We start from the raw sequence: 6,544 nt of genomic DNA on the forward strand, positions 1-6,544 counted from the left end.
CTCTCTCTCTCACACACACACACACACTCATTTTTTTGGGTAGATTTTTATTTTTTATTTTTTATTTGCATCTTCGCTTTAGGTTGATAATTTTTTATATTCTTTAATCTAATTTAGGTTAATGCGATTCAATTTTGTTTTTTTTAATAGTTGTTTTTTTTTTCTCTATCTTTGATTGTTAAATATTATCCTATTGCGTTGTAAAGGATTAAATATAAAAATATTATATTATCTTACTACATAGCATGATTTAGATAATTTAATTTGATAGTTATTGTAATTTGATAGCATGATTTTTATAGTGCTCAATTTAGATGTTAAACTATGAGACTTTAATCATTTTTATTTATTTTTAATTCCTTTATGGTGGACAAAGTACTCTTAATAATTGTATTAAAAGTTCTCTATAATGCCATTTATTTAGAGAAAATCAAAGGTTGGCTAAATAATAATAATTGGATGAGAGACAAATTTAATGTTGCTGTACTCCAATTGAGCCATCTCATCGGTGACGTCATAATTTTTTTTTTAATTTCCTTTATGATTTTTCTATTTTATTTTATATAAAATAATTAAACATAGTTAATGAACAAACTTGTTAATGCACTCCATTTATTCAATTCAACATATTACTATTAATTTGTTTTAAATGCAAATATTTGACTATTCAGCTACTTAAATTGATTTCAACTTTTCATTTTATTCTTTCTAATTTCAAGTAATTGTTAAAATTGAATAATTCATTATCATTTAGTGGATATATGCCCATGTTTACCATTCATTATGTATGTTACTATTCATTAGATGCAAATGTTTGATTATATAGGGATAAATCTCAGAGAGAAAAAAACTCTCATCATCAATTTTTTTTTATTAGTCAAAAGCCTTGTAGCTAAATTGACACCTCCTCATGCACAAAGTGCTTGGGGGTCTAGGGGGGAAATGGTTCGAGTTACAGCGTTAGCAGCATGTTGTAATTATCTTTAAAAAAAATTATATTTTATTAGCCTTCACTTTCTGATCTGGATATTGCCTTCTCTATTTGGATATTGCCTTCTCTATTTAAAAAGAAATCCCCCACCCCCCCCCGGGCGACAAATGGAATGGGAAATCCACCAGGTACTATGATAGTCACTTTTGCCATTAGATCTAACTCCTCTGTTAGCTCTTGCCATTAGATCTAACTCCTCTATTAGGTCTGTAAACATTTTTACATTAAAATATTTTTGGTTATAAATAGGAATTATAACATTTTTACCATTCATTATAAATGTTACTATTCATTAGATGCAAATGTTTGACTATATTCGGCTATCCAAATTATTTCAACTTTTCGTTTTCTCTTTTCTAATTTCAAGTAATTGTTAAAATTAAATATTTAAATTTTTTATCCTCCTATTCTAAAAAAAAACTCTTCTTCTCTTCCTCCAACATTTCCCCTCCCTCTTTGCCTTTTTATCTCCCTACTACTCTTTACTTTACTACTAAACTTGCTTCATACTTTCCTCTTTCCTATATTTTAACTCTTCTTCTCTCCATCTTATTTTATATAAATTTGATATCATTTATTTGATTCAATCCATATTTTTTTTTCCACACAAAAACTGTGAGTACTCTCTCTCTCTCTCTCTCTCTCTCTCTCTCTCTCTCTCTCTCTCTTGCTTGATTTTTGTTATTTCTTATAACTTTAATTTAGGTTGATGCTTTTTTATTTAATTTTTTTGTGTTGTATTTTTTGAATTTCCCATCACAAATCATTCTTATAGCTTTGGTTAAATTTTGGTTTGGGTTAATATGTAGTTTTTTTTAATAGAAATTTGAGTTTATATCAAAACAAAATATACATGGCTATGGATTTGAATGTGCCTTAGCTTCATATACTTCTTTGGTGATGTGAATTTGAGAAAGAGAAAAGGGTAGGCAAAGGATGTATGGTCTTTCATAATCCCCTGTGTCTTGAAGAAAGTGAAAGGCCTATTAGTATTTCTTCTACTGGAATTTTGTATAGAAAGTATTTTGGCTATAAGTTTCTTGACTTTTTGTTATTTTGTAATCGCTCTATAATCAATACTGTGACAAAAAGTGAATAAAGTTTTCTATTTGTAGGGTTTCAAAAAAGTAAAAAAAATATTCAAGATAGTAATTTTGTATTGTTGCATCCCATATTTTTGGTAAATATTCTTTTAGAAATCTTATGTGTTTTTCTCAAATCTATTTGTTATTTTTATTTTGGTCATTTTATCACAAATAATTAGCATCTCCACAATCAAATTTTTAGTTAATTTGAACTTTCTTGGTAAGCTTTTACTTTGTTTAATTGATCATTTATACTGAAAATGCCAAAATGAGAATAGGATAAAATATAATTTACTCTATAGCATCATTATGCTATTTTTATTTTTTTTTTTTTATGTATAGATACTTAAGGAACTTTTTCTTTTTACATTTTATTTTATTTTATATTTTCACTTTATAATATATGATTTATTGATAATGATCTGTTGCATAGTTATCATTATTTACTTTTTCACTTAGTTTCAATTGTGAGGAAGAAAGAGGCATGGATCTATGTTATGAAGAAAAATATATCTATAAGAGTTAAATTGCATACATTTGTATAGCAATAAACAAAGTATACATAGTTACAACTTGGTCTAATAATTCTCACACTATCATTTTAAAAAAAAAAAAAATTATTGCATTGTATTTCCATACATATCTCACTATATATAATACCTGACTACAAAATATATTTTGTTACACTACAAAAAATTTCTAATTTAAAACATAATTTCAAATAACACATTGCAATTTTAATAATATATCTAATATATTAATTCAATAATTATCTAATAAAAAATAATCATATTTTTCCGCACATCACATGGATCTGCGACTAGTAATAATAATAATAAAAGCCAATATAACTTAGTGTATTTTCAGTTTAATTCCTAAAACAATAATTTTTTTTTTTTTTTTGAGAAGGACCTAAAACAATAAATTAGTTGCTATAATTTTGCCCATCAAACAGAAAAGGACAATAATTTGTGTTTGCTTTCAATTGAAAACGACACCTTTTTAGAGATGACAAAATTTTCTGTCTCATCTAATCACCCTCATCCTTGTGGATTGTATTTTTGGTCCAAAAAGCGACGGAGCAAGAATGAGTTCAAGTGTTCAACTCACCCCATCATAAATATATACATATGTACATATATATATATATATATATATATATATATAATATTTTTATATATTATATATTGTTTGTAACTCTTTTAATTCATATTCTATTATCATCCTAAAAATATTTGCTTTCTTTCGTAGGTCTCTCACGACTATTTTTCACATTTTTTTTATCTCATTCTCATTAATATTGATGAAATATTATTAAGGGTAGCAAAAGACCTTAATCCTGAACGTATTTTTCCCATCTCAAAGAGGAGAGATAGTATCAGGACGGGGCATAGTTGTCTGATAGACCCTATGCCACCTCATTGGTAACTATGTTATTTTGTGTCTTGTCACACGCCTAATAATGCCTTCTTTTCTGCTGTCTTTGACATAAATCAAATATTACTTCCATCACCAGCTAGAAGCGGCTTCCATTTTCCTGCAAACGACGGTTTTTTTTTTCCCCTTACTTGTCTTAACTAAACGACAGTGTTATTTTGCCATTTTCAACTAATTTCTTGCCATAAAGCTATAAACGAGTCAAGATTTGTTGAGTAGTGCGTGTTTAAGCTTAGCTCATCTATAAAAATCAAATGCTCAAACTTGGCTCGAGCTTAAAATAAGCCGAAAAACAATGTTTGATCTCGAGCTTTTGAGAATGCCAAAAAGCTTGAGCTCGGCTTGACTTGGCTTAATTAACTATTCAAGCCAAGCTCAAGCTCAAGTTTAATATCAAGCTCAAACTCGAGCTCAAGTTTAATTTTTTAGCTTGGAATACAAAAAAAATTGCATTATCAAATACAAAATATAGACATTGGATAGAAACACTGAGGGTGACAAGTAAGAATCTTAGTTTTGATAGAACTGGATTCTGAAATTATAGTTTTGATAAACCTGGATTGTGAAGTTAGGTAAAGACTAGAAGTCTAGAAAGAAATACATTTGTAACTGAATGGGAAAGACTTACATAGTAACATATTTCACAAATTTACAAAGATTTTGGGTGGGGGAAAAGCCATACATGGGCCCACTTGGATTAAAACAAAATGTAACTTAAGTCTAAAAGTGTTCCATGGGCAATTTAAAGGGAGTGTTAAAAATAAATTAGAGGAAAGAAATTAATGGGTAGTGGTAAGTGGTCTCATGTGTATCATGTTATTATTAAGATATGTGTAATGTGATAATAATGAGTTTATTTAGTAAACATATATGAAGTTATAAACAAACCTAACCTTGACATGTTTTGCATCGAGCCCTATTGGTTACAAACTTGTTCATGAATAATATTTTTTGCTTGGGCTCAACTTGTTTATCAAACAAGCCTAAAATTAAGGCTCAAGCTTGACTTACTTAAAACAAATGAATACGAATGAGTTTTTTATCAAGCTGAACCCGAGTTGTTTATGAACGACTTTGTTCGTTTACAACCCTACTTGCCAACTTACCATTGAACCCAATTAAGTGGGCCCTAGTGGAATTGGGCTACAGATTCAGCCCAAGTTAATAGTTCTATTCAAAGTCTCGGGCCCAACGGTATGCGATTGGTTTACACGATCCAAGTTCATAGCTGCTTTACAAATAGAGGAACAGTTTATGCAAATATATTTACGTAAAAGTAACTGATGTACTTATTGAATTATCATGTCATATTTTTCATAAAATTGCATCTTTTGAAACTTTGAAACTTTTCCTTTAAAAAAAAAAAGAAAAAAAAAGAGAACTTTGAAACTTGAAACCTAAAACTCCAAGACCTAAACTTGTGTAATTGATAATCACAAAACTCGGAATTCCAAACACCAAATCCTAATACACAATACGGTAAGCCTCAAGTTTATTGATAATATAAATAGCCTGTTTGTAATAAAAATCCAAAAATTTGTGAAGGATTATCATATATGGAAAAAAAAGTTAATCAAGTAGTTTATGAATAAGTTTGAGCTTGTTTGATAAGAAAATAAACTAAACTTGAACATGTAAACTTATTTTTTTTTGTGAGAAAATAGTAAGAAAATAATCTCATTTAGTAATGAGTTTGAGCTTAGTTTGTTTTCAAAATAAAACTAAATAAATAAGCTTGAATTTTTAATACACGTTAGAAGACGAACTTTTTAAAGATAACCGCAAGATGTTAGTTAAATGTTTTGAATTCATAACTTATGAATCTGATGACACCTTAAAAACCATTTATTTGGCCCTTTATGTTGATATTGGTAGACACATTTGATTTCCAAACTGCAAAGCATATATATAAAATAATAATGGAATCATATTATATTATATTATAACATTAATTTGTAACTAACTGATAATAAAGTTGTAATTGACTAATGGTCCGTTTGGATCGAGGGAGGGAGGAGGGTAGAGTGGAGTAGAGTAGATTTAGCACAAAATTAGCTTATTCTTAGTCAATACTACTCTACTCTCCTTCACCCCCTCATTCTCCCCTCCATCCAAATATGCCATAAAAGTTAAGTTACAATTGACCAAGCGTTAAAGACTTCGGCTTGTGTGTTAGATGATGTGAGCTCGAATAGGTTTGCAACCACTTATATTCTTTTTCTTTTTTAAAGAGCATTTAGAATTTAGAAATTAGAAAGTTTATGAAGTGGCACTATCTATCACCTCTAACTGCAAGTCAATGAAACTAATAAAAATGCAGAATCATAGTCATCGAGAAACTTCCGAGGACACAATGCCCAAAGAAGAAATTTTAAGTGCGAGGATTTTCAGCCACCATCCATGCAGCAAACGCCAAAGAATGCCTTCTCAAGTTTATCTCTTCCCATTTGAAAGATGATATTGTTTGGCACTTGGCACTAGACTTGGCAAAATTAGATTTGGACCCTATTATTAATCCGAACCCAAAGAAAAAAAAAGGTACAAGTATAAATATTTGAGATCCAACAAAAACAAGTAAACTTGAACTTGATCTGCTAAAAATGTCGGGTTGGGTTGGCTTGTAGGTCGCACTAGTTGATCTTTTTTTTTTTCCAATACAATTTTTTCACTCTTTTTGAGTGTGTGCGTATGCATGTGTGCTTGTTTTAGCTTTCTAATTCTATCTAAATGTATATGACTATATGTATACATGTTTCACATTTTCACTCTTAACTATATTCTTTATTTCCTTTTATTTCTATTTTTTTTTTCTTATCATAGAGACTTATAGACTTTTTCTTAATGATGTTGAGGCTTGAAGGTTTCATGTTAACAAACTTTGAATTGTTTAAACTTAAGACTTCATGTATTAATATAAATTTTTATTTTTGAGTGCTTTGCTTATTTGTCCTCTTATTTGTATTGAAAAGAAGACAAAAATAATATTATCAAGTTTTTGAAATTATTTTTGTATGTGAAAAAATACGAGTCA

The sequence above is a fragment of the Castanea sativa genome, chromosome 1 (assembly GCF_040712315.1).
Source record: "Castanea sativa cultivar Marrone di Chiusa Pesio chromosome 1, ASM4071231v1".
Taxonomy (NCBI): domain Eukaryota; kingdom Viridiplantae; phylum Streptophyta; class Magnoliopsida; order Fagales; family Fagaceae; genus Castanea; species Castanea sativa.